Source organism: Ischnura elegans, chromosome 6 (assembly GCF_921293095.1).
Source record: "Ischnura elegans chromosome 6, ioIscEleg1.1, whole genome shotgun sequence".
Taxonomy (NCBI): Eukaryota; Metazoa; Arthropoda; class Insecta; order Odonata; family Coenagrionidae; genus Ischnura; species Ischnura elegans.
In genome coordinates this window covers 44,807,654-44,828,738 of record NC_060251.1, presented here as the reverse complement: position 1 = coordinate 44,828,738, position 21,085 = coordinate 44,807,654, and the positions used below count along the sequence as shown (strand labels likewise).

The 21,085-nt window shown below is 38.7% G+C and overlaps 1 protein-coding gene across 1 annotated transcript in view; it reads right to left on the bottom strand.

Annotated features, from left to right (window-relative positions):
• The window catches only part of LOC124160597 (acid sphingomyelinase-like phosphodiesterase 3b), a 1,228,662-nt gene that overhangs the window by 191,468 nt on the left and 1,016,109 nt on the right, over window positions 1-21,085 (bottom strand). The window lies entirely within an intron of this gene.

The window sequence follows — 21,085 nt, the reverse complement described above, 5'->3', positions numbered from 1 at the left end:
CTCTAGAGTACATATTTATGCTGAAAGTAAAGAATGAGTGATTATTTCATCACGTAAAAAGCAAAGCGTTGGTGTAGATACGAAAGTGAGGGCAAGGAGAATCCATGTAGAAATTATAAGTTTAGTTAATCGATGGAGGGACAATTTTTATTAACGATTAAACAAAAGTTTCAGACCAACATGTAGGCATTTATTATTTGGAAGGACTTATTCAAGATTGCATTAGTTTACTCTATAGTTTTAATTATTCAAGGGTAAAATAAAACCTTCCCTTGCCCATTGAGAATGAAATTAATAATTATAGGAGAACCATTCCACCAGCCTCACCGGCTAGGGTGATAAATAAGATTGACATTTAAAATGTTAGTTATGATTGGTAATGGATTCAATTTCACTATCCTTGCAGCAATGTGTTTAATCCACATTGATAGTTTCAAAAAATAAATTAGTTTAGTTTGAAGACGACTGTTATTATTGTAGAAATTATAATTCAATGGCTTCATTAGATTAGAATTTCCTAATGAATCGGATAGCAAAACTAATATCTGATTAATTCTCCATAATATCGCTGATTGTTAACCGAGATCTGCACTAAATAGTATGGTAAAAGTAAATATGAGTCTAGGACATCACAAAAAAAGAACTCCAAAATTCATAGGTATCTGTCAAATGTAAAGTCGAAAATGAATACAAGAATATTTGATTGTTTAAAAAGTTAAAATTGTTGCGTGGTCGGTGGATACTGTAATGATTAGCATAAGCTCAAGAAAAGGTGCATAAAAATTATCAATATGTTATTCACAGAAATCAGGTGAAACTGAACAAACTGATTCCTAGCAATGTATATTAGAAAGAATAGTTTTCAGTAATTTAAAGCCCCCATGATGATCGGTTGGCGCACCAAAATTATTGAATCTGCCTAGAGTTAAGTCAAAGTCGCCGCACCGGCTTAATTGTGGGTTGAATAGAGTATTTACTCAAGTGCTATGAAGAATTCTGCACCAGAGAAAATGTAGACAGCACATCGTTATTCAGCAGCAGTCAGAGGGGCATAGGGAGAAGTTAAAAATAAAAAAAACTAGGGAATACAGATGCGGCATTTTACTTCAGTTTAAGGACAATGGCATGTAATGTAATGTTAATTTGAAAATATTTAATGTAGCTAAGGTACTTTTTTGCTTTTAGTAATCAAAACAAGCCCTGTTCAAAATCAAAATTAAATTTCAAGAATTCCTGAAGCTGCACCCTAGCAAAAAATTCAGTTGCAAAAAAATTTATAACTCGTAATTATTTTTTATTAGTCATATATAGAGATATAAGTACTCCATGTACATTTTCATGCACTTTGTTACTGTGTTCACCATAGGTTCGATTCGAAATATAGCGCAATGATTAACCGTTTGTAATAATAAAAAACGCTTGAAGGAATTTTTGAATAGTGAAATGTGATCAATGAAATCAACTTTAATTTTTCTCCAAAAAATGTTAAATAACCGGCACTCGTGCGATTCTGTAAGCTTAACTTGCATCTATAATCACTACGAGAGAACCTACTGTAAGTTTTACGTATGCACCCTGGCTCCTGTATTGAATTCAAACGAATATTCAATCACATAAAAACTCGGTGAAGACAGATTTCTTTAATTTCTAAACCAATAGACGAGGAGTTGTAGCAAAAACCAAGACTCAAAGGTACGTTCGAAATAGATATGAAGTAATCCAAAAATAACGATAGAAGTTGAACATTACAGAGGAAGTAAAACTCACTTTGAAGCGTAACATAAGAATACATCAAAGAGAAATTTTTAATAGGTCATCAATTGAATGCTTGTGTACAGAATATATGTACGACTCTAAGATGAGAATTTAAATAACTAGAAGGTACTTATGTATGAAATAGTAGTGAGTTATATTCCCCCAAGGCTTCGGGAAGTTTGGGTAATACATAGCCGAAGCAATCAAATGAACGGCTAAACAAAAAATTCTCCAACTCGAGAAAGACCTGTGACTTAACTCAATGCGGCCCGGGAATAAATGTTAAGTTCTGACTTCTCTTTATAGCCAACGTTGAACTAAGTTTAACAAAGGAGGAAATTATTTGTACTCTCAAGACTCGCTTGTGCATGAATCTTGCACGACATAAACCACATAATGAATTTCCGTGTCCTTCAGCTCACGTGTTCATGTTTTGGCGTATCGTTCCAATTCCAATGGCTATTAGGGGATACGCGTTTTTCCTGTTGAGAAAGCCTGCGTATTTTTAAATAAGGATATTTTCCAATCCATTTCATCATTATTTCCTAATCCGTGAATTCATTTTAATACACATGCCACCCTGCCTCTACCATCATTATTTTGCGCGGACTTCCTCGAATTTGTTATTCTACCTCATCACTGTCCTCACGATCCTTTCATCAGCTGAGTCCAATCAAAAGGCTACCGGAACCAGGAGGCATTGCTTATGTATTCAAACCCGACTTCGATAAACAGACTCACCTTCCGACGCTATCAAATGGTTGACATACCTTTGAATTTCACCTATCAAACTCTCTACACATCATTTTCCCCTTTTTCTCAGAAAACAGCTATCTTATCTTGAAAAAGCAGCTGGTTTGGATGCCCCACGGGCCTTCTAGCGAGCACTCATTTTAACGTGCCACTTTGACAGACCAATTGACGACAAAGTAACAAAAAAAATCTGCCTGCGTCAACAATCCTTTCAGAAAATGTAACAATTGCTGGAAACCAGAATGGTATTGAATAAATTGCTACATATAACATTAAAAAAGATTAATTGCTTAACATTAAAAAAGTCAGAGAAAGGGCAACTTTTTACATGTTTGGCTTCTCAGGGATACATTTAAAAAAATAAAGAATATTTGGACACACATGGTCTTCGCTTTGCTAATTAAATAAAACTTTGTACCAACGAGTGTCATAAGATCATTAGAATTGCATTGATTAAACCATCGCCTTTGGAATTGTCTTGGCTAACATTATAACACAATAAGTCGCCATACATATATGACATTGCATGATCTTGACATGCCCATATCAAGGTTCGGCAACTTTTTATCTCTAAAAATAACGTTAAGTAGCAAAAGATATCTCAAATGTAGTAAAGTATGTTAAGACAAAAGCAGTTTGAATGAATTCATTTACATAGAAAATGCGTAAGAATTTATACCGCTCAGAATGAACGAATTAATATTTACTTGGAAGCACTTGTATGGCATAATCATTAGCGAGCAGACCTAGCTTTACATTATTTCCCTTCGGTCACACATTTGTTCTACCTAACCAAAAAAATTAAATCGACATACTCAATTCCACAATATTTCCGAGCCAATCAAATCCGAATTATTTCACAATCATAGCAAACAGGCCTGAGATTGGTGCGACACAGCTCCACATGCAAATTTTCTACCAGTTATTCCTTCCAGTTTGGCATGGATTTTCTCTCGTGTACCTACATCATAACTTGTTATATCAACATAATTTCAGCCCTTCTTCGATGCTATTTTCGCACAACTGTCATTCGACGTTTATCATCCGTTTTTCATTGATTACGACGCAGCCGATAAACTTTGAATAAAAATTTTGAATGCCTTAATGCCCTCGACAATGAATGCAACATGAAAATCACATTAACGAAACAGAGTCAATAAAGGAGATATATTAACACCGCAAGATGTACAACTAAGATATTACTACAACAACACTGGGATGTCTCAATTCGCTACCCATCTTCGGGAGGAAGGCCACCAAGCGGATTTTACCCCGGAATTACTGTACCGAGTCAAGAAAGGAACACAGCTGGACATCAGAGAACAGTTGGAAATTTTAAAAATTGTAAAGAGGAAAGAACCCATTGCTAATGACCACCTTTTCCCTTTCCACTTCCCCCTCCTAGACATTCCACTATTACACGCCAAAAAATCCTTGTGACGCCATCCCACGCTCCCCTCTGTAACTACCTCTGGTTTTTTCCCCTATCTCTTCCCACCTTCCCCCTTCCCGTCACTTACCTCCCCTCTCTCCTTCCCCTCCAATCACCCCACCACAGAGTATATATCCCGGCAAATTCTTATGTGTATCACTAGTCTTGAAAATGGTACAGTGTAACCGAAACTAGTCGGCAATAAAGTGTGTTTTGTAGAAAAGCAAAGTAATTTCCTTCCATCCATACAGAAAATATAACTGACGCGGAGTAAGAGCTAAAGAGGATAGTACAGGGCAATCTGACGAATTGTTAAATCTTGGTATCAACACTCCAAGAAGTATTTTTCCAAGCAGTACCTACTTTTAAAGTATATATGCATGCATAATTTCTCTAAGCAAGGGAAAAATTACCTTTATGACCTAACTATATTTTCTGTTTTCCAGAAAATACGGGAAAGCCTACCAGATATTTTTGAACAGATGTTAAATGAGGAAGACCAATAATGACTAAAATTATAATTTTAGGACAAAATTATTTTTACTCTCGATTATGTTGATTTTAGTATATGCTGGAAAATTAGGTTGGTATAAAACGTATTGCATATCTTTTCGCTAAATGACTCCCTTGCATTTATATCTTTCTTCAATTCATAATCGAGGCTGCACTTTTTCACTGAATCAGCAAATCCTAATCACCTATTTTATAATATATTTCCCTTTAAAACTTTTCCACTCATAATGATTTAGCAATCACGTAGTTGGAAGAGTTACCATCGCAAAAAATGAGATAGGTGTTACAAAAAGCGAGACAGCACAAGGAATGTAAATAGTGGGTAGTACAACTAGCAGATTAGTGGATGGGACATCGTGACCACTTTTGTACATTTTAAACTACTATTTAGTATTAAATACATGCTAACAAAACACTGGACATATGATACCATAATGACAAGCTGGATATTTTAGTCATGTGGTTTCCAGAAAATTCAGCACAGAATTTCTATGAGCAGCAGTAAAAAGGAGATAATTCGAGCGGTATATTCATAAATTTCGATAATATTGGCTAATGTTCTTCATCTAGCCTCATAGAATGAGTATAATAACCACGTAATCTACAATACGGATCAATTCTTAAAACATGGAAAGCACGCATACCAGAGACATTTACTCCATCGGTTTCGCTCTCTCGAAACAGCACTTTTCACGGTGGTGGGCAAAGCATGAAAGATATCCGCTGTCCCGCCCGTTTGTTTCAACTCCGCGGTCTTCTCTATTCATGATTTTGGAAACGGTGGAACGGAAAGAATCCTTGTCGCAAAAAAATGAACAGTAAACCGTGAAAGACTCGCCCGAGGGAAATCTGATGGGTTGGTAATACACGGAGACACACTTGTTTCCATTTGTGTTTCACGCGGTTCCGCCTCTCAGTTACATGCGGCGTTTGTTATTGATAGCCGCATCATCGATTTTGGAACCGAAAAAGCCGATTCAGGGACTGCAACGGCCATGTGGAGTGTTTCAAATCCCACTCTCAGGCGGTGGATTGTCACTACGGATACATACGCCGGTTAGGCCCGCGTTTTGTGGTGAATCCTGGCGCACGGTCATCGGTTGTGCTCTACACATAGTTTGGGGCTCAGGTGATAACATGTCACAATGCGGAAAACGGGAACAGTAGCAGCAATAAAGAAATAATAATCGAGCTTAGGCCTGAGGAAATATATTTATATCCCCCGCTTTCCACCAAAGCCGAGCCTCATAGGACATCAAAGGACCAGCGGCAGTTCCAGCAATAATTTTCACACTGTCAGAAATCTCTGGCGTGATGGAATTTATTATTCAATACTAGACGAGTACTCAGAAAAAAAAGAGTGTGAAGGTGAATTTATCACAAAAAATGAATAAGCTGCCTTTGGTGGCTTAGAAAGAAAGGTTACCACAAAAGCACTGTGCGAAAATGTGAAATATTTAGAGAGAGGGTTTTTCGGGCACAAAAGCTTTCAATTTATTCGTATAGCGTTTTTATTACTGTTATGAAATATGACACAGGAAAAATAACGGCGAGGTTGCTTTCTGAAAAAAGTTGCTGGATTAAAAACACAGTCACATTCTGGCAGCAGATGCAAATCTCTGAAATCTTCTCTATGCATCACAGGCCCTCTATCTGATTCAACATGTTGGTGAACGACAATGAGAAAAGTTGAGTTAAAGAACAAAAGCCATTCAAAACAACCTAACATCGCATAAGTATGGAGCTGAAAACAAATGTTGCAAGGCAGACGGAAACTTATAACGGCTGAACTTGTTTAGCGTAACTATTTACTGCTTTCTTACAAATGAAATATGCCACTTACAGGAAAAGCAGCAACGCATAATCATTATTTAATGTCTCCTTATACATATTTAATGTTTAAATTCGTAGCCTGAACTGTGACTGATGGAATATTTATGCTATCGTGCTCGTACGTTTTATCATAAATGACGACAAATTTATTTGCTGCAAACGGGGCTTAAACAATGACTTATTTTATGAATAGATGTCTTATTGACCTTTAAAGTAAAATTACCAATATATTTTAAGCATATTATGGTGAAAATATCTCATACCTTGAACGTTCTTTTTATTCCCAGAAGAAAGACAAGATAATCCCATAAGAAAAGTTGTTAATACTCAATAAAAAAACCTTACATAATGCCGATTAAATGATATAATTGGCCAATATGACCCTGATCGATAGAAATAACATTTTTATAAAATGAGGCAGCCCAATTTCAGTTAACTCATTTTTGCAATTTTTTAAACATAACTTTATGAAAGGCATAACCTAATAAGCCTATATCATCAACCACGGTTCCACAAAGTACTAAAATGCAAGCATCAAAATAAGCTACCAATATTTTATCATTGAATATAGGGAGGAATATAAACTTTTTTTAGCCTTAAAAACATCTTTCAAAGATAACAGGAGGAGAAAGGAGCTATAAATCATATGTCCCTAGACCGAAAGGTCCCGTAATGTCGGAAGAAGCTTCGGTGGAGAAAGGCAGTCTTCTCTATTGATGACCTGTGTATTAAATCTATCAAAAACAGCCTCCGTGAGCTTGCTACTGGGTGAACGAGAATCCAACAAAAATAAGAAGAAAAAGGGAAAGGTAACGGTTGTGCCTTGTGAACTTTCGAGACAGGTTAGTGACTTGAAGAGCGGGCAAGTGAAAGCCACACTATAACAAGGATGTGACAAATTTTGTTATTCCTTGATTTTTATGCCTAAATTTTCTGTTTCATCCCAGGAATTCAAACTACAGCTTGACTATTTTTTAAATTAGCTGTAATTGTAATACTTCTGCAATTTCTGCGTCCAAATATAATCTGCCCTCGAAAAAAATAGGAAATAAGCTAGCAAAAATGAGGATAATACCGATTTTTTTAAATAATCTTTCAATTGCCTAAAATAAAAATATCCAGTGATTATTGATTTGACTAAACCACAACAAATCAATCACAAATCATGGGGATGAAGCCGAAGTTAGTGGAAAAAAAGGAATGACTTCAACATTTATTCTTTCAATAACAACGGAGTTGCGGAGGATGAGATTAACCTTCCAAACACTGCAATTTGCTGAGAATTTTAGTTTGCTCGTATTTGGATCAAATACTTAAGTGCCCAAACTGCAACAATTTATCATTCATGCACCACGATTCCCGATATATATTTCGATTTTACCAGAGATTTTCACTAATTTTCCTAGTATTTAGAACGAGGTTCATCGAGTTTTTTTTTAGCGTCAATTAAGACGGAAAAATAAAAATATATTTTCTGCTTTTATATCTGCAACTTGAAGTTTCACTTCGGAAAATAATGTGGCCATGCCCTTCCTTAAACATGTTGATGGCATCATCGACTACCGCCGTGAAAGTCACCCAGCCCAGGGTACAACTGGGCTCCGCAGATCGCTTTCACGTTATTTGTTGCTGTTATCATCTACACCGCGGTTTTCTTCCTCCAAAGTCACGGGTAAGATGCCGAAGCTAAGGTGCAAGAAGAAAAATGCTTACCTCTAAATTTTTCCTTGAAATTATAAGCGAGTTGTGGAGGATACACCAAATACTGCAATTTTCTCAGTATTCTTGCCGAGCTCTTTAGATTGTTCCTCTTTAGCTGAGGTTTTTTCTTCCTCCAACGGGCATTTATTTAAAAAGAGTTAATGATTCGAATCTATAATAAGAGCCCAAACTAATGAAAAATGGGCGTCGATCAAAACATTTTCTTAATTTAAAAATTATGAAAGTATAACTGCATGAGAAAGATTTTTTTCGTCGTTAATTTATCTCTCCTTGCCGTAAGGCAAATTTTTTCAACTGATTTCGGATCTGAGTGAACAACCCCTATTGTGGCAACCCTGCATAACCTCTTTTACCCTGTGCTCTTCCTTTTTAAACTCCCAGGGGGGTTGCAAGCGGCCCAAGAGATGAAAGAAAAAGGGCGCCTTTTCTCGTCAAAAGGCGAACCATATTTAGTGCAGACGAAAAACTCCCGTTCCCAATGAAGAGAGGAGGAAAAGGAGCAAACGGCAGACGATCCCATCCCCCTTTCAAACAGAGTCCTTTGCAAGTCTAAAACGCTTCCCGACATCCGAGGAATTTTTATCGGGACGTAAGGGGGGAGGAAAATACCTTTGACTGAGGCCGTAACATTATTTTTTTTCTTCATCCTCGCACCGATCCTTCCGTATCTCTCCAGTCTCATTGGTCCTTCCACAAAAAATCCCCCTACCTTACCCCAAAAAACTCGTATTTACCGTGGTCGTACTTACGCGGGAGCTACGACGGGAGAAAACTCCGCCCGCGCCATGAAAAAATATTTTATTTAATTCTTCTTCTTATTTTTTTATATATCCTGTACCTCCTCTCTCTCTCTCCCCTCACGGATGCGTTTGCGGAATCGAGAAAATTTTATGCCCATTCATCCACTAAGCTCAATCCAACCTACCGCCTGGCATCTCTGGAGGACATCCAAGAATCCAGACAGCGCGAGAGACACGGTGACAGAAAGGAGTTAGGAAATAAAGAAAAAAAATATATAAGTCCTTGTTTTTGTTGGTACTTATGGGGAACAAGCTAAAGGTTTGTACGCACTGAAGGAGAATTTCCGCAAATACAATATCAAATTTCTGTGCTCGTACTTTTTCCCTGTCCGAGATATAAGTGCGCAAGACGGCCGCATTTGAAAATTCACGCGGGATTTATTCCGATACTTGACGAAGCCCTCTAATCCTTCGATATAATTTCTCGAAAGAAGTGTAAAATTAGCAGTTTATTTCCACATGATTACTTTTCCCTCGTGACCAGTGCATGAGGTATTTTTATTCAGTTGTAATTATGATTATCACTGAATGATTTTCAATTTCATTGAATGTTGCATTTTGTAAGGTAATGGATTTGAGCTCTTAGTCAGGATTGGAGGTTCATTAACAATCCTTGTAGTACCGTGAGCGTTTTATGCGATTATTTCGAAGTGAAAAAGTTATCAAGTAAGAAAGCACAGTTTTTCGAAACGAATTCATTTTTTTCCTCAAGGGCTTGTTTTTCTTCGATAGTTTTATATATTTTTGTAATGAATGTATATAAATCTGTTTCTATGTGGCTTGTTTTTACATCCTACGCTGCAGATGATTAACTATGGTCGTACGCCCCGTTAAAAGACATCCTGAGATGATGTAGGCGCTGTCTCACAATCCATTGACTTCGGCGGTGAAAATGTATTGGGAAGAGCACTAGGTTAATTCAATTGAGAATGAAAAAGAGAGTATTTAGCAATGATATTGTAACTAAGAATATCACTTACAAATAAATATATGAATACGATTCTTTAAATAGCGAGTAAACATGGAAGATCCACAAAAATAAACACAATCAACTTCAGTGTGTCAGTATATCCAGTTTGCAGTTTATCTCCGAGGGACCTTATTTTAATTCCCTTTCAACTTCCTCGTATTATTCTGGAATATTACTGCTACATTTATAACGCATCTCTCACACTTGTTATTTGTCATACATTCTAACTGAACCCAGAGACAAAATGGCGAAAGAAAAAAATGTCCAAATTTAATTTTTTTGCTGCGATCCCTCTGTAATGCTGATGAGCGCACACAAATCGTCCCCATTTATATTCAAAAGGGGTTTATGGTAATATTTTTATTTTCGGTCATTTACATCACGAACGAAGGAAATGAAAAAAAAGGTTAAAGACACATGAATATTCACTGGGACAAAATCCATTCTTAATTGATCTCCATTATGTCACACTAACGCAATTCTTCATTGCTATAACAATGATCTGCATTCAAAGGGTGTACAACAGGATGATATCATTCAAGGAAATGTAAAAAAAAACTGAGAGGAAGACGGTGACCTTTGACAAAAAAGATGAACTGTGCAAGGATTTTCCACAGTTCCAGAAATAAGTTTCTTTGCGTTTAAATTACGCCACATATACTAACGTAAATCAATCCCATATTTTTCCACCAAATAATTCTTAAGTACATAAGTTATTCAGGTCAGAAAAAATACCATGTTATAAATTAATTGTTTTGATAAATGAACGTTTGAAAAAACGGCTATTGTAAGTTTCTGACCTCTAGTTTTCTTTTTTAAACACGAAAAACGCTTAGAGAATTATAATTATCACCATGCATTATTCCCCAATTGCAACGAAAGTCTTTCAAGTTTTTTATTTTACAGTCCACGATGACTTGTTTACCGAGCTTAAGGCCATTACTTAAGCCAAAAAGAATGGAAAATTGGCGCAAAAACAATCTTGCAAACAAGTAATTTAGACCACCGATTTGGAGCTGTTTAGGTCAAATAGCGTAGTCCGGAGGTAGAGTTTTTCTATCACCGCCGTCGTATTAATGGCAACTAGATTGGTCTCTTTGATTTGAAAAGATCAAAAATCTAGTTAGAAATATTTTATCACCTGAATCGGCGTCTTTCAATAAATGGAAGTCAGATGCTCGTCACATGGTAGAAAATTGATTCTGAGGCCTATTTGTGAAATCTAACAGAGGGTCGTTTCATACATTTTTCTCGCCGACTACTAGTTATTTTACGGTCAAAAGCATCGCAGGTATATTATTCTCCAATTCTATCCACAACTTACTCTCAAAAGCAAGAGAATAATGATGTACTGAAGGAAATATAATCTACATTTATTAAAATAATTAGGTTGATTTTATTTTAAAATATGAAGAAAGTAATCCGATTTGAGAGGGAGAGTTGATCAGGAAATAGAGAGGTCAAACTCATATTAATTTTTCACATAATGTTGACCTAAGTGTAAAAATCTATCTTCAAAGATTTTCTATTAAACCTTTCGCTTTCCTCAAAGTTTAATGTTTCTCTGGACAAAAATAAAACAATTTTGTGTCATAAATCATGATTATTCGAATATTAAAATGTTTTTATTCCAATAGCATCACGAAAAACAATAGTAAGACTTCAAAGATAGTAACGTAATCAAATATTATTCTTTCACCAAGTAATATCCTCTAATATCAATTTAATCACACAAACAATGGCCCTCCATCATTCCCTGCATGTGCTTGACAAAATTTAGGATATTGAAAACTCCTATAAGGTTAATGAGCTTTTATTCACCTGAAAGTCATGTAGCTCAGTACCTTTCTATCTAACAACACCTATTTCTGTACTATATTATGATTCTGAACTCCATCAAATTTTTCTCTTGAGCTGGTGACAGTCAGAACACATATAATCGCTTAAGCCAGGTAGTGGCACGCAAACATTTTCATTCGCTAATTTCCTCGCATAATTAATCCGGTTGTATCCGCCGGATGCACCGCTGGGGCTGGGATTAAGATACCCACCCTTGTTCCCACAACCACCTTCCCTAATCTTCGAGGCAGGGATCTCTCACAGCGGGGGAGACGGCGTCTTACTTCCCCGCCAAGGAACCCTTTTCCTTCCCCCGACTGTCCTCAAACTCATCCCCCCGAGTCTTACAAGCCCTTCGCTGGCCATTTAGTTTCCTTTTATCTTTTCCATTCAACCCTCTCCGAGTGCACTCACGGAGCGGAGGAACAAGTTGTCCCCACGTTCTCCCGTGAGCTAAGAACATGCTCACCCATTACTATTTAACCTACATCAAGTTTCCACCCTCATGGAGATACCATGCTTCTTCTTGTACTCAGCAGGATCCAGTCGTGCAGTGGTGGAGAGTTAAGAAGACGCATCGCGGTCGCTACACCCAATTTTTTTTGTAACGTATTTCTCTTTTTAACCTCGTTCTATGGCGAAGAGTTTTTCAGGTTGTATGGAGTAGATTATTACCAAATTTTGCCTATATCGTCAATGTCAAATTTAACTCCAGAATCACGAAAGATGCGCAAAATTGGAGCAGAAGTTGCTGTAAACCATTGGAGAAATGTTGCCGAAAGTGGAATAATAAATAAATAGAGATTACAACGCAAGTGCAGTGATGAAACAAATGCAAAATACGGTTGGTTGAAAGGGATCATGAGGTAGTATGAGGAGAAGCGAAAAATGAGTCGGCTGAAAAGAAGCATACCATCTTCCAGAACGGTTTGTTAAAATTTATACCATCTAGAATCATGAAGTTTTCAGGGTATCTAGAAACCTTCGAACTATTTTTTCTCATATAATTCATTGATAATCTGTCAGTCGGGCTGAGGATAAAACTGCGTAAAAAATTTAGGTAGTTAATTAAAAAATGGTATAGCTAGCGGAACATCGCACGGTAGATAATGGCTGACGTCAACACTAGCCAGCTCTCTAATAAAAAAAACGGAAGGAGATGACATGAAAAGCTAACAACTGGCAAATAGACCACCTCTTAGAGCACCAAAGAATAGCATTAGATTACATCTGCTTTACCTAAATTCGAATCTAGCCCGAATGTGGCAATTCATGACCCCAGGGAACCCGATATTTTAGCCCGTTTAGAATGAATCAAACGGCCAACCCCTCAAACATTACTACTTTCGCCACGTAAGGACACAACCAACTCATTTCAATCCCTGAGGCATGAGAAGTCGCGGGGGCAGAAGATCATGAAACCTCTGCCCTTTCGGAAAGGAATGAATGAGAGGGCTAGGAAGCCTGGGGGCAAAAGCAGCAGGAGTAGGAAAAGGACAGAGAAGGACCATAGAAAAAGGTTCAGGAGGCAGGCCTGCGGATACGCGAGGATGCATGGTACGTCATTATATGAGGATGGATAGGGTAGTCCGGAGGGTATCGAAGGAGCTGGAGGCAAGGGTTTGCGGCCAGAGGAGGGGGTGGAAGAGAGAGCGTGTGGCGGGTCAAATGGAGCCTTGGACGGAGAGGCCCCATTTGACCCAAAGATGGAGTGCCCTCCTCGACCCATTTGGCGCGAACTGCAGACTTTAAGCCCTTCCCTCTCCAAGCGAGCGAACATACAAGCGGGAACGGAGTCTTTTTTCCCCATCGATATCCTTTCGATTCCCATCCTTATAATCCCCGCGCGACCCCTTCACCAAGGCCATCGTTCTCTTGCAGCACCAACCATACATATACGTCATCCCTTCCCCACCCACCAACCCACCCTTTGCACACCCGAAAAATCCTCTTCTAGTTGGCAGATCCTTTTTCTGCTTTCCACAGGCTAGACTTAGACCTCTACCAGGTTTGGCATAACTCGTTGATATACGTCCTCCCCTCATGATATAATGGCTTTCACTGGCTTGGGTGCTTTATTATTTAAAGCACGGATATTAAATTACAGGATTCTCAAGTCCACCGCTAGAACTATTGTCGCTTCGCGCCCATAAACAAGATTTCAAAATCGCCCTCGCGACGCTTGCGGCCATCGGTTTCAGCTTTTCACGAGGAAATACATGGCAGTAATACGTTATATAAGCCAAAAAATCATTTAAGCCACAATTTCAACTCATATGAGACAATTTTTAACAAAAAGAGACCACTTCCACTTCGGTTAATTGCGAAAGCCACACTGAACGAGATATCGCTGCCTAGTGGCGCCGCCGAATACAATATAGCACTTGGACGAATGAGGAAGAATACAAGGAAAAAAGAATGAGGAAAGATTAGGAACTAGCTTGAAGAACGGAAAAATTAATGGCTCAAGAATACTAATCGATCTTATCATTCTTTTTCATACCTATGCATCGGATAAGGGGACGAATTTCTCCTCACTGCCTAATTTTTTCCCCAGGTATAACTTGTTAGCCACTATTATCCTGAAATTTCCAGTATTAATTTGCGCACAAACACGTCATAATTTTCTGGTACTTCAATTTCAAAATTTCACCTAGTTATGTATGATCTTAGATTTTCCCGGCGTATCAGTTGCAGAAAGGTTTCTCGGGTTTTCCACCGGTTGATGTCGTCCATGTCTCCCGACGTTTCGATCTGCGACTTGCTGATCATCCTCAGGGGATCTTCCGAATGCCGTTCTTCAAAAATTTTCAGTATATATACACTCCATCCGAGTTCAGGTGTAACCTGATTGGTTCACGCTTGTTGAGGTTTTCCCGCCATTTTTGTCGTATATAATAGACTTCATTATTGGTCTCCAAGCATTGCTGATTTGGAAACCAGTGTCCCTGTTGAAGTTGTTGCGGTTGACGCGGATCTGAATGGCTTCCTTGACAAGGCGGTCCCAGTAGCCATGTGCTCGGCATAGCAGTTTCGTCTCCTTCCATTGTATGGCATGATCTTCATTGATGCTATGCTCCGCCACTGCAGACTTTTCCGGTTGGGCCAGCCGTAAGTACCTCTGATGTTCCTTCGTTCTGGTTTCAATAGTCCGACTGGTCTCTCCAATGTATTTCTTTCCGCACTCGCATGGAATTTCGTAGACTCCTGGTGTCTTCAGTCCGAGGGGATCCTTTACTCTCACCAGTTGATCCCTGAGCTTTGGAGGTGGTAAATGAATTGTCTTAATATTGTATCTGCCTAGAATGCGTTGTATCTTTCCGGATATTGTGGAGACATAGGGAAGAAAGGCTTTCGCGGTCGGCTCTTCTTGCGGCTCTCTTATGCCGCCAACGGGCTTGTTAAAGGTCCTTTTTAGGGCCTCAGAAATCTGATGTTTGCTATAGCCATTTTTCCGAAACGTAATCTTCAGGTGCTTTATCTCATTCTGGATGCTCTCGTTATCGGGAATCTTCTTCGCTCTGTGCAATAGAGTAGACAACACAGCTTGCTTCTGTGATGGGTGGTGATGACTCTGATTGTTGAGATATAGGTCGGTGTGAGTCGCTTTCCTGTATATGCTGTGTCCCAGGCTTCCATCTTTCTTTTTCTGGATTAGAATGTCGAGGAACGGGAGTTGGCCATTTGTCTCTTTTTCCATGGTGAATTTGATGCTCGGATGCTGACTATTCATGTGGGCGAAGAACAGGTCCAGGGCGTCTTTTCCGTGTGGCCAGATCAGGAACGTGTCGTCCACATATCTAAAAAAGCATTTGGGTTTCAGTGGAGCTGAAGCGACCGCGAAAGCCTTTCTTCCCTATGTCTCCACAATATCCGGAAAGATACAACGCATTCTAGGCAGATACAATATTAAGACAATTCATTTACCACCTCCAAAGCTCAGGGATCAACTGGTGAGAGTAAAGGATCCCCTCGGACTGAAGACACCAGGAGTCTACGAAATTCCATGCGAGTGCGGAAAGAAATACATTGGAGAGACCAGTCGGACTATTGAAACCAGAACGAAGGAACATCAGAGGTACTTACGGCTGGCCCAACCGGAAAAGTCTGCAGTGGCGGAGCATAGCATCAATGAAGATCATGCCATACAATGGAAGGAGACGAAACTGCTATGCCGAGCACATGGCTACTGGGACCGCCTTGTCAAGGAAGCCATTCAGATCCGCGTCAACCGCAACAACTTCAACAGGGACACTGGTTTCCAAATCAGCAATGCTTGGAGACCAATAATGAAGTCTATTATATACGACAAAAATGGCGGGAAAACCTCAACAAGCGTGAACCAATCAGGTTACACCTGAACTCGGATGGAGTGTATATATACTGAAAATTTTTGAAGAACGGCATTCGGAAGATCCCCTGAGGATGATCAGCAAGTCGCAGATCGAAACGTCGGGAGACATGGACGACATCAACCGGTGGAAAACCCGAGAAACCTTTCTGCAATTTCACCTAGTTATTTTCTTGGAGGATAAATATTTGGTTTCCAAGTAGGCTTCCGCGGAGATTATGATGATATCTGGTGATTTTTCCGGGTATTCTTCCGCGTTTATCCATTTTGTAGGACAATATTTTGCCAATTGGAACGTTGGCGAAATATTGTCCTACAAAATGGATAAACGCGGAAGAATCCCCGGAAAAATCACCAGATATCACGATAAATATTTGGTCTTTAGGTGATAATAAAAGTTTAAAGTGATCTCTCTTATACGCCCTGAAAAGTTAAAGGTGAGAGCCAGAGTTTCAAAATAGGAATTCTTCTCTACTGAAGATAAAAACTGTTCAAATATTTCCCGTCATGAACAATGCCCGTAGCCAATGATTAAATGGTTGACGTATTGCTATAACTGAACAATATCGTCTACCGTTGCATGCCTGAAACAATGATCGTGAATAAATGAAAACCAGGGAAAAGGCCCTCTGGTTATCTAAAGGTGTAATTTATTTTCTGCAGCCAATATGACGGTAAAAAATTTTAAAACGAGTAAATTATTATTAATGCATTCTACTGATTACGAAAAGTTTTCGTCGAGCATTTAGGTAGTATTCTGACTGTCTGGCCTTCCTTCAAGAAACATCCCCCATGACTTCAAAGTAAGGTCCACTCAGTTTCATTGAATCTAAAAATTCTATCCATTCCTTCCTCGTCTTACAACTAGTAATAGCAAATAAAAAATCCATACGTATGCCACTGGATTTTAATGTTAGTAGAAGGTCCTAGGATATTCATATATAAAAAAATTATCTAATCAAAATATTGGTACATTATGCATCGAAATACATTCAGCAACTACTTTACATAATTAGAACATTTTTACTTGGAGACCGGCCGTAGAATCAATATACAACAGGTGACGTGATTTACTCAGGGTAATAATAGAGTCTGAAAAATTTCCAAGCGTAGAAGTACACATTGCCGTATAGCCCTGCGCTTTAGACTGGAACCCGCAAAAGCAATCCAAACGAGCATAATACGTGAAAGTCCTGTTGTGGGCGCGCTGCCCTTTCCCTAATGACGATGAGAGGTCGCCCCTAAAACGGTTTAAAAGCGCGCCCTTTAAAAATTAACTCCGGATTAATAGAGGGAAAGATGGGAATTAGGTCATCCCTAATCACGGGAACGATCGCAAAATCTATAATGAACATTGATCGGGCTGCGATCTAAAACCCATGGAGCGAAAATGGCGGCGGAACTAATTTGCCAAACACCAATTAGAGGGCGGCTCTCTCCTGGTGTGAAGAGAGCCCAGTAATGACATACTCTCGCGTTATGAAAGTTGTCCAAAGCGCTAGGCACAGAGAGTAGGCGGTGAAAAAGGTGACGCAGGGAAGGTAACCGTCAACCTAACCCCTCGGCGAGGGCTCCACCCATCTCCCGCAATATTCAAGCACGCCTCCGTAATTAATTTGCGAGAGAGAGGTAAAAAAATCCTCACCAAAACGGTCAATTTGTTTAATTGCTGGAATTTGAGTAGTTTCTCCCCGACCGACCAATCCTGGACGACCTTCCTTCTCCCTTCTCAACACCACGTTGTGGGCAAAACTGGCGTAATGAGTATAACCCCTAGCGCGCATACAAACTCAACCACACGGTCCGTGACGTTTTAAATGGAATTTTAATTTTCACGTGATGACATACCTAAGGGACACGCAGCTTACACGCCTTTTCAAAGGTTTAAATGAAAAAAGTGTATACCTCGTCCACTAACACATTACGACATCCTCCTCATGGGCTGAAATGAATGTGGGACTGCTCATCAACCATCGGAAAGAGAAAAAACTCCCTCCCTCAATTTTACATATTGCATGTGTTTTCTTCTGGTGCGTGGAGGCTAACATATTTCATGACATGAAGGTAGTAGAGAAGCGTGAAGGTCATTCTAATTTAATTTTAATATTTTATCCATGTTTTACTTGATATGCAATGAACGCGCTAATGTTTACTAAGTATGAATTGAGTTTCATATTTTAGGTAAAAACACAATTTTCAGACACAGTAGTCGCAATGGCAAATGAAGTTCGCGAGTGCGACTGATCACTTACAGAATTTAAAGCCTTTTCTTCCATATTTTTAGCCATACGATATATAGTTTGCGATGACGTTTTCGAAGTGTAATTATGGTATCCGTACTTTCAGGGAAGAGATAGTTGGTAGGGTTTCCCACCTTCAGCCTTCATTTTAACAGTGTTATTACGTGACAATATCATGTAGAATCAAAAAACAAATCAACAGAGACAAAGGCTTCCAGTTAAGTAATACGTGGAAGGGTATCATCAACCACTATAAGCCACACCGATCGAGAACGGACCAATCAGGGCACACTTAGTCATTTAGACGATGGCGGACTTAGTCATTGTAACGTTGAGACCGGTGACCCAAATCTACACCCGGTGGGGAACCCAAGAACTATTCCTGACACCATCATGTTTATCTTGCTGAGATATTGATGGAGCGAGTACTTAGCGGGGAGGGAATGTTGATAACAGTGTTTGATGGTAGAATATAGGATAAACGAGGGAGAGAAAGGAAGAGAATAAGATTTTTACAAAAAATGGAAGAGAGCCTTATTGTGAATTGAAGAAGGAAGTCCATGAGGGAAAGGGTGGTGGTCAGAATACTACTTAGGTATTCCATGAAAATTTACGTCAATCGGTAGATACTACATTGGTAACTACAGTTTAACATTGCTCTTTTGCCGCTAACAGTGGTTATTTGCACCATGGGAGAAGGGTAAGAAAGAACGAGTCCAAAGAAATCCGGCCACGGCAATAGCCTCCTCGCAGCAAAAGGCACCAAGGAAAAAAATATAATGTCCCATACGATGGACGGTGTGTTTCTCTATCGGTACAACACTCCGTCCACCGTATCTAAGTAGATCTAGTAGTAGTATCCAAGCACTCAGGTAGATCTAGTAGTAGTATCCAAGCACTCAGGTAGATCTAGTAGTAGTATCTAAGCACTCAGGTAGTGATCTCTGAAAAATCTCTCCGCCGCCCCGCCGCCTGAATCTTTACCCTAACGCAAAGGGCGATGAGTTAACAATTTATCCACCACAGCAACTCGATTCCCTAACAAAGGTATCCGCTCTATCTGTGGTAACCCGAGTGGATATTAAGGTGGACAATACAATTTACATGGAATACACAGGAGTGGGACGAGGTTGAGGAGAAGTAGAAACGGCATCGAACTTTTAGTGTTACAATAATAATAATGATAAATACCGGTATCATCCCAAAATATACACAAAATAGTTTCAAAATACTCAACTTCACCCAAATACATTCATCAAATTTCAAAAGGCTGTAACAATTTCAACCTGTCAAGTATGACAAGAAAATTTCTCCACGCAATAGAACAGTAAATATTTGGTACTTGATGAAAACCTGTGCTCATTAAAATAAAATAACTCAGTCAAAACTGAAGAAAATTTAAGGAAAAAGTTAATAATAATTAATGTAATAAAACGCCTATTCGTGGTAAGGTTAAGACTTGTGAAACCTATTCTTCCATTAAACTACTCGTCATTAAGCTAAGGCTATATACTGACAACGGTTTGCGCGGTAAATAAAAATTAAACATGATTAACAATGTAAACATTCACTGATGAAAATATTCATTGTATCAAAGTTAATGGTAATATAAGGAAAAACTGATACACAAAAGATGGAAATCTGCATAAATATGTCAAAAAAGTGGTAAAATGAGTGAAACATATGTACTTTTATTGGAAAACCTTAGGATTTTGTCGAGGACAGTAGTCTTGTGGGCGGGGATTAGCAACGCTTTTTCTAAAGCAGAGAAATTTAAACTTAATGTAGCATGTGAAAACTCTCTAACTCCACGTTGTAAGGAGGAGTTATTACTCTCGTAATTATTCGCCAGGTGAGAGAATAAGGGAGGTTTTAGAGAAGAATAATTAGGCTCTATAATCCTCATCATAATCCATGCACCTCGCCTTAAGTAACCTAAAGGACATGAAGATGAAAGTGGAGGAAGGGATCAGAGGATTAAAAAACAGGCTAAAGAACATCCTCTCAGAGTGAATCATAAATCAAGCAGTACATATAATAAAGCGGAAAAAAACTGCTACATTTTTTTAGTGAAAGAATTGTCAATTTACATGAGCCCACATCGTATTCCAATGCCTAATCAAATTTTCCCAATGTATTGTCTCCCTGATTCATTCAATCCGACCGTATTTTTATAGATGATATCAGAGCTCACCCTGGACTGAGTAACATTCTTTCAAAATCCCCACGTTCAGAATGAGTTCCTTTCCTTAGTCAACCTCTAACTTACAGTATTCTTTTGTCATATCCAAATGCTCCACCTGGGTTTCGGTACATCCATTTGGCATTATTGTCAAATACAAAATGCTCCATTGAGACTTTAACCGATAGGAAATCGCTCTTCCTGCTAGGCTACTACGCCACAATTTCGTAGTGCACTTCTAAGAGCCTATTTATTAATTTTATGTGATAAAAAACTACAAAAATTGCGAACTAAGGTAATATTTAGACTCAGAAACAGATATTTGAACCGTTATGTTTTGGGTGCTGATCGTAAAGGATTCATCGCTTTGGCAGAGTCGTTCCTGACCTACGCTGATTCGGTATGAGTTAATCGACATCTTCATCAGAATGCCTTAATAACATCAGGGAAAAATGGCCAAAACAGGGCTATTTGAAATATTAAATGAGAGAGGACGTAAAATGATTCCCCAATTTTCATATTGAAAAGCATAGTTTGTCTAAATATTATTGATACTAAAGGCATAATGTGCCAGTCAAAGAATATTTTTTTTCCAGTAAGGAAAAAAAATTTCTAATAAATGAACCCTGTTGTCTACCATAACAAATTGTCACAATCGTCCTTCCTTAGTTGCTAAAGGAAAAAGATTAGGCGAA